Source organism: Teleopsis dalmanni, chromosome 1 (genome assembly GCF_002237135.1).
Source record: "Teleopsis dalmanni isolate 2A chromosome 1, ASM223713v2, whole genome shotgun sequence".
Classification (NCBI taxonomy): domain Eukaryota; kingdom Metazoa; phylum Arthropoda; class Insecta; order Diptera; family Diopsidae; genus Teleopsis; species Teleopsis dalmanni.
Genome location: NC_051846.1, coordinates 219751681 through 219761195, shown reverse-complemented (window position 1 = coordinate 219761195; position 9515 = coordinate 219751681).

Sequence of the window (9515 nt, the reverse complement as noted above, 5' to 3'; positions counted from 1 at the left end):
TTGATCTAAATATGAAAGTAGCGGAATCGTCTAGGGTGCCTTGGGCCACAGAGTGGGGTCTACATACCGACGAGATCAATAATAACCATAAGATAAACAACATTCATGACTTAGAAATAGCTGATGCTGCCTTAAGCACAACTATTATAAATGCTTTCCATGGGGCCTATCCGGTGAAAAATAAGACCGGCAACAGAAGTGCACCATGGTGGAATAAAACGTTAGCCAAGCTAAGAGTCAAATCCCGGAGGCTCTTCAACAAGGCAAAAACTAACGGTGAATGGGTATGACTATATCGTCAAGATATATTTTTTCTATACAATAAAGAAATTAGAAGGGCAAAAAGAGAATCATGGAGAAGCTTCTGCTCAGAGATTCAAAACTTAAGTAGTAGCGCTAAAATCCATAGAGTCATCTCGAAAAGCCACACTAATCCCATTGGGCTTCTGAAACGACCGGATGGTCTTTATACCAACGACTGCAAAGAATCACTTATACTTCTAACAGAAGTACACTTTCCAGGATCTACAATTTACGAGCAATCAAATTCCCAGCTCTGTTCCCTGGTGTCCAAAAGGCCCAGAAACAATGACTGGAAGACTGTCCGTAAAATCTTCACTGAAGGCAAAATTAACCTTCAGTGATAACCTTCAGGGCGATCAACTCATTCTCGCCTTTCAAAGCCCGTGGAGCAAACGGATTATTTCCAGCACTCCTACAAAAGAGACTAACGCACCTTATGCCCTACCTAATTAATATCTTTAGAGCTGGGCTGGCGATGTGAATCATTCCCACTAATTGGAAAGAAGCAATAGTCAAATACTTACCTAAAGGAGGAGGTAAACCTAGCGAACTTCCTAAATCCCATAGGCCTATAAGTTTGACTTCATTTCTTCTAAAAATAATGGAGAAGATAGTGGAAAGAGAATAATATATAAGAGAAGAGTAATTATCTATAAATCCACTCCACGTCAACCAGTATGCCTACCAAAAATATAAATCAACCACACATGCATTACTCTGTAAGTCTGTAGGCTGCAAAGAATTTGCGGTGGGTTGCTTTCTTGATATTGAGGAAGCGTCTATCAGTACTGATCACTCACATATCGAAAGATGCCTCCATGACAGAGGAGTAACAAAATCATACAGACCAATTAGCCTATTACCAGTTATGTCAAAATTGTTTGAAAAAATAATTTTATCAAGACTAGAACCGTTTCTCCATAAAGAAAAACTCATACCTGACCATCAATTCGGCTTTCGGAAAAAGTATTCAACTATACAACAAGTTCACAGAGTTGTTAATAAAATAACTAGTGATATTGACACAAAACAATTTTCCTCGGCGGTATATCTAGATGTCGCAAAGGCTTTTGACAGCGTTTGGCATGGAGGTCTGCTAACTAAACTATCAGAGCTTCTTCCAACAAACTTTTACCTCCTACTTAAGAGCTATCTACAAAATAGATACTTTTATGTGAAGTATAAAGACTCAATCTCCGAACGTAAACAAATGATAGCTGGTGTGCCCCAAGAAAGCGTACTAGGTCCATTACTCTACTTGCTATACACGGCTGATGTCCCAATACCTTCTGATCCTCAAAGTTTGATAGCAACTTTTGCAGACGATACAGCCCTAATTGCAGCTAATAAAAATTTTAATATATCCACAGACAACTTGCAGAATTACCTAAACGCAACGCTCGAATGATTCGACAAATGGGGAGTTCAAATAAATACAAGCAAACAGGTTCTGTTATCTACACGAATAAAGAATATGACCTAAAACGTATAAAAATTAACAATGTCGAAGTCTTCACACACACGAAGGCAAATTACCTTGGCATTACTATAGATAGCAGATTAACTTGGAAAGACCAAATTAAAGCTAAAAGCAATGAAATTAAGCGTCGCTTTGGACAATTGTACTGGCTATTCTGCTCGAAATCAAAACTAACAGTGGAAAATAAACTACAAGTATATAAAACAGTAATCGCTCCAATATGAAAATGTGGAGCCGAAATATGGGGCACAGCATGCAAATACAACATTCAAATACTGCAAAGACTACAATCAAAAATACTTAAAACTATCATCAACGCTGAATGGTGCATCTCAAACTATGACATTCATCGCGATCTAAAGATACCCTTCGTTGCAGATGTTACCCGAAAAAATAGTAAAAAGTACACAGACAGATTACTTTTCCATCCTAACCCAAAATGAGGCAGCTACCTAATGACGCAGCCCCATATAACAGAAGATGGAAAAGCTTATTTCCATAATACTATAATAATATAAGTAATACTATAATAATCTAACTAATATATTCATAGTAACTTCATAGCAGTCTATTTAATTGACTCATTTATTATATCATCCATCCATTAATTTTAATTATTTTATAATATTTAATTTAATTTAAAGGAAAGTTTTCTTTTTCTTTTTATCCACTATTAATAGCTCACTCATGTTTTTGAATTATTACTTAAAGTTCCATTATGTAAAAATGTATACTAAATGCTAAATCTTGGCAGTTGTATAATAAACGGAAGAAACAAAAAAAAAACTGTCTTAATATATACGTATGTGTAGCTATCTAGTGTGTACGGTACCCGACTAAACCCCCAAATCTTAGCTAGACTGTTACGCCGAGGATGATTGGCTGGAAGGATGCATCCAGTCCTATAGTAAAAAAACTTAGGATACCGGGCGCTCTCCTGTTTTAATTAATTTTTAATTAATGCCTTCTCAAAGTATGGGGCTCTGCTTTGGGTGACTGTATCTCCCCTTCTATTAAACAATATATATGGAAAAAATTTAAATTTACCTATTAACAATATAATTACAGAGACAGAGGAAGAAGCATTACTCCGTTCACCAACGAAGGTTGGAGGAAATTTTGAACAGAGGTTTGAAGCATCACTCAAGATTCAGGATCCAGATGATCTGAAGCTACCTGCTCAGAGACCAAAGTTATCAAGCTGTGGGAACACCTCACCGGTGACTGCCACCCAGAGTCCTATGAACACAGGTGACCGTGATGGCGGTGCGTCTAATGTTAACACCCAGAGCATGGTGAACTCAGGTGACGGCAACAAAGAGACCAGAAAGAAGGCGGAATACTTCATCGAGGCTCAGAAAAGACGAATCAACGCCATGATTAGGGATGGCCAGTGTCACCAGTGTTAACAGAGATGGATGGCTCTCATTAACATGCTGCAATGGTGAAGCAAGGTACTAGCTGACTGCCTGTATACCAACACTCAAACCATTCCCGGATGCTTATTTAAAAGTGTTTCAGGGCGGAGAGATGCCCAAAACCTTTATGTGCATCACATTTATTCCACCCTCTGCTGTGCTACCACCGGAAATTTTGATGTCCCGCTTGGAGAAACAAAATGGTGGAATTTGCACGTCATCGTGGAGGATTCTCAGGACTGAGAAAGACAAGAATGGTGGGGAAACCATTACGATCTCGGTGGATGAGAAATCCAAGAATTGGATAGTCGGTCAGGCAGGGAAGCTGTACCTGAACTTCACACGATAGACCCAATACCTCAAAAGCACAGGCAGATAAGCCAAGTGAGACGGTAAAGGTTACACAGCACCCGAACTGAGGTCGGACCCAGCTCCTCAAAACAGCAGGGTAGTACACCAGTCTCCAGTGTAAAGGACTTGAAGAAGGGCCAAAGAAACCAGCATCCAGATACCCTCGACAGGAAGCACCCACTTATGGGACAAAATTGCCCAAGTGGATGCGGAACGGTAAGGGACGATACAATTAATCTTCATCACGCCAAAGCTGCTACGGCGGTGTTGACACAGCGATTTCTATCTGAAAAGATTGACCTAGCCTTTATCCAGAAGCCATATGTATATGAGAACCAGATAAAGGGTATAAAAGGTAAGTTACTGTACGATCATGCCAGCCATGGTCGACCTTGTGCTTGTATTGTGGTAAGGGATGATATTAATGCTTTTATTATTCCACAGCACACCAACAAGGTCCAAGTAACAACTATTGTTTCTGTGGACACCCCAGTAAGTAAGACAGAGCTCATTGTTTGCTCATCTTACCTACCTGGAGACTCCCAAGACCTGGACTTCCTATCACTGAAAGGACTAGTGGACTACAGTGTAAAAAGCAAGAAACAACTCATCGTTGGAAGTGACGCTAATACACACCACACGATTTGTGGCAGCACTAATATTAATAAAAGAGGTGAGTGTCTATTTGAATTTATGACAGGTAACAACCTAAATATTTTGAATACGGGCAAAATGCCCGCTTTTATAAACAGAATCAGAGATGAGCGACTAGACATCACCCTAGCTACACAATTTATAAAACATTTTATCAAAAACTGGAATGTTACAGCAGAAACATCCATGTCTGATCATCGTCAGATTAGATTTGATATTGATCTAAATATGAAAGTAGCGGAATCGTCTAGGGTGCCTTGGGCCACAGAGTGGGGTCTACATACCGACGAGATCAATAATAACCATAAGATAAACAACATTCATGACTTAGAAATAGCTGATGCTGCCTTAAGCACAACTATTATAAATGCTTTCCATGGGGCCTATCCGGTGAAAAATAAGACCGGCAACAGAAGTGCACCATGGTGGAATAAAACGTTAGCCAAGCTAAGAGTCAAATCCCGGAGGCTCTTCAACAAGGCAAAAACTAACGGTGAATGGGTATGACTATATCGTCAAGATATATTTTTTCTATACAATAAAGAAATTAGAAGGGCAAAAAGAGAATCATGGAGAAGCTTCTGCTCAGAGATTCAAAACTTAAGTAGTAGCGCTAAAATCCATAGAGTCATCTCGAAAAGCCACACTAATCCCATTGGGCTTCTGAAACGACCGGATGGTCTTTATACCAACGACTGCAAAGAATCACTTATACTTCTAACAGAAGTACACTTTCCGGGATCTACAATTTACGACCAATCAAATTCCCAGCTCTGTTCCCTGGTGTCCAAAAGGCCCAGAAACAATGACTGGAAGACTGTCCGTAAAATCTTCACTGAAGGCAAAATTAACCTTCAGTGATAACCTTCAGGGCGATCAACTCATTCTCGCCTTTCAAAGCCCGTGGAGCAAACGGATTATTTCCAGCACTCCTACAAAAGAGACTAACGCACCTTATGCCCTACCTAATTAATATCTTTAGAGCTGGGCTGGCGATGTGAATCATTCCCACTAATTGGAAAGAAGCAATAGTCAAATACTTACCTAAAGGAGGAGGTAAACCTAGCGAACTTCCTAAATCCCATAGGCCTATAAGTTTGACTTCATTTCTTCTAAAAATAATGGAGAAGATAGTGGAAAGAGAATAATATATAAGAGAAGAGTAATTATCTATAAATCCACTCCACGTCAACCAGTATGCCTACCAAAAATATAAATCAACCACACATGCATTACTCTGTAAGTCTGTAGGCTGCAAAGAATTTGCGGTGGGTTGCTTTCTTGATATTGAGGAAGCGTCTATCAGTACTGATCACTCACATATCGAAAGATGCCTCCATGACAGAGGAGTCTATGGTACGACACGCACATGGATAAACAATGTCCTAAGAAATGAGGTGGTTAAATCCATTCTGGGCAATGCCGAAATAAAAGCACATACTGCAAGAGGATGCCCACAAGGGGGTGTATTATCCCCACTCCTGTGGTCAATTACAGTGGACGAGCTCTTGCATCGACTCAGTGCCAAACATTTCGAGGTAGAAGACTATGCTGACGATATAGTCATACTTGTCAGGGGTAAATATGAAGACATGATCTCACATCGACTCCAGCAAGCCTTAAATATCGTAGCTAGATGGTGCAGAGAAGTAGGATTAAATGTAAATCCAAAAAAAAACAAGTATGGTTGTCTTCACAAGGAGAAAAGAGCACTTTTCAATAACCCATTCCTGAATGGAGAAGAGCTATCAGCCGTTACCTAGGTAAAGTACCTGGAAATGATTCTGGACAAGAAATTGACGTGGAATTCTCATGTAGACAATATTAAATGAAGAGCCAGAGAGGCATTATGGACCAGCAGAAACCTCATTGGTAAGCACTGGGGCCTTAATCCAAAACTCAGCCTTTGGATGTACACATCTATTGCTAGGCCAATTGTTACTTATGGGTCATCCATCTAGTACAAAAAAGCTCAGCAGAAAACTGTGTTAGACAAGCTTCGTAAGCTGCAGAGATTAGTCTGCATAATGACAAGTGGTGCGATGAGAACTACCCCGACAGTAGCCCTAGAGGTTGCATTGAGGCTCAATGAGAAAGCAATGACTTTTATTACCAAGCTACAGTTGACAGCAATCAATCAACGAGATTATTCGGTAACTCCCTGTTAGGTAAGGAAATGCAAAGAGAGGAAGGACTAAACATCATCATATCTGACATTTGCTTACCTAAATTCAACTTCCACCAAAAGTTCCTAATATTAATACCAGACAGAAATGAATGGGAACGGAACATACCTCCATTCGCTGGAGACTATCATCTATGGTACACAGATGGCTCCAAAACGATGGAAAGAGTGGGTGCGGGAGTATACGGAGTAAAACCTAAAGAGAAAATATTTGCGAGTATGAGTAAAGAAAACTCAGTTTTTCAGGCTGAAGTACACGCAATTGAACTATGTCTCAGGATATATAAAGGAAAACCTGTCACAGGAAAAACATTTATATCTTTTCTGACAGTAAATCGGCACTCCTGGCACTACGCTCACCTCGAGTAACCTCAAAAATAGTATGGGAATGCCTTCTACTTCTCAAAGACCTTGCTGAAAGGAACAGAGTCCACTTAATATGGATTCCAGGGCACAGCGGATTTGAGGGAAACGGAAAAGCAGATGAACAAGCGAGTAAAGGGGCAGCCTCATATTATATTGGGCCACAACCATTCTGCGGTACTTCGTGGAGCTTTTTCAAACTTAAAACTAATGAATGGCTGGAAAGAGTAACTCAGACTGATTGGGATAATACAATTGCCTGCAGACAAGCCAAAGAATTCATGCCGTTTCGATCAAAAGCCAAAACTAGGAAGCTACTTATGCTGAACAGAAGTGGTATCCGACTTATCACAGGATTCCTTACTGAGCACTGCGGAGTTAAAAAACATCTATCGAATCTAGGTATTACTAGAGACGACAGCAGCAGACTTTGTTGCGAAGAAGAGGAAACAGCAGAACATATTTTGTGTCACTGTCATAGTCTTGCCAGACTCATTCTTAACTGCTACTCGTCTATGGAACTGAAGTGGGTATGTCACAATAATCCTCAAAGGCTGCAGTGACGCGGTGACAAGTTCCCAACCTATTTTAAAAATCTAATCTAATCTAAATTAGTTGCGTCTTCGAAGTGCATTTTTGAATTGTGTGTCTGAACCGCGCGTTACGGATGACATAGTTAACGTAAGGGATAAAGTTGTATTATGAGTATAATACAATGCCAAAATATTTCAGCTTAGAAACAATCTGAATCGGAGAATTTGTGAACCTAAGATTTAGAGGTGTCAAAGCCTCTGAGGCGATCTCGCTATAGAAACTTGGAGAGGTCGAGCTTAATCTTCGATCTGGTATAGTACTTTAAAAGGGACGCAAGGTGAGCTCATTGGAAATGTGTCAAGGATTAAACGACCGCATGGAGACAAGGCAGTCGTCGGCGACGCAAATTTGCGTGACAGGGGCTTACGGAAGTTGCATGTTTGCAATCAAGAGGTTAAAGAGGAGGGAGCCAAGACATAACCTAATTGGTCATGTCTCAACTAGTGATGCTGCCTAAACGCAATCGGACGAACGCAAGCAAAACCGTCTTAAATAAATGTTCAAATCCAAGGTGGAACAGTAAGAGATTTGAGATTAATCTCTTGTGATGAAAAGATAAATAGCTATGGATAGTTGGTCTTTAATATGCTAACTCTAGATACCAGTCGACCTCCAGTTTCAATCAGATTTTCCAATACAAACGGGCTATGTCGTGGGTGTCCTGTCAATCCCGAATAAACTAACTTTTCTATGAATAATTTAATTAATAATTTTAACGAACTTGATGTATCTTTTTCGGCATCACCACCAAATGATCCTATTACGGATCCATTGGACATCGAGCACGTGCCAGCAAATGCTCTTAACAGCGCTACAGTGTGCGTCAAAATGGACCCGTATAGAACATCGTCGTCATCCGTTAGCAGAAACGGTGAACGTACCAACAAACACCGCTGAATCTTCTGCTTTCGACACCGGCAATGTGTTCTCCTAAAAGTCCGGCCTAGTAACATCACTTTGAAAACCCCGAAATTTACTGAGCTTAAAAGAGGTGAACGCAGAACGTTCAAGAGCAGAGCAGAGGCTCTAAAAATCGCCACGCAGTCTATGTCTACGAATAAGCGTTAAAAAAACTAAAGTGGCCCATGTGAGACTTACCAAGCCATCGTGCAGCTTAGCTGTTAAGGGCGTACGTCAACGCTTCTCCAAGAAACCATCATTGATGTTGTAATCGAGCAACAAAGCGACGATTTGCATCTGAAGTTCAAAGGGTGTTTATCTAGAATGGGGTGGATACTTATCGTCTGCAGTGTCGCAAAAACCTCGGGGTGGATTAAGCAATTTTCGGGTCACCCTGTTTACCCTGTTCATTTCTATCTATCGTAGAGTCAACGTCAGGATGGTCATACATCTCGACTAGTAGTATCGTAAGATCAATGTCAGGACCAGTAAAATGTAGTGTCAAAGTTAAAGCAGTTATGCATCCTAACTGTGATAAATGATAGTTAGTCTAGATTTTCTAAATTACATCAAATCGAAAATACATCCGCCAGCAATAATATTTACCAGGAAAGCATCGTTTTACATCAAGAGGATAATAAAATAGTGATTACATCATAAAATTACGATAATCAAGGAACCGTTATTGCCATTACTTCACTAACTATCAATAGCAAATACCGATCCGCTACATCATCAAAACCAACACAGATAATTCTTTGACCTGATTTGTATATATTATTAGCTAGAAGTTATTAAGTTTAAATTTTCAAGAAAGTAAAATGGTTTTAAAGCACAAATTTCTTGACTTTGACTTCCAGAATTAAAAAATAATTTGCAATGACCTCTGTACAACGGCAAAACCAACAAACTAAAATTGTCGTTACAGCTCGTAGTTGGCAGCTCGTAAAACAGAAGCAATACTGATAAGAAAGCAAAGCAAGAATATGCAACTTATAATTGGTAGGTTTGAAATATTGTCACAAGAAGCAATAAAATACCTTAAAGTCATTATCGATGTGGATGCTGCTACGTTACGACCGTGGATGCTGCTGCGTTAGTTAATATTGCACTTACGCGAATCCCTCTAAATATTAGTGACTTGATTCTGTTATATTTTGTGCCACTCCTATATGAGAAGCAGCAAAAAGCACCAGATATACATGCAAAAGACCTAAACCGCCTTTATGACATGCAAGGCGTAACACCGACAACAGATCAAAAATCT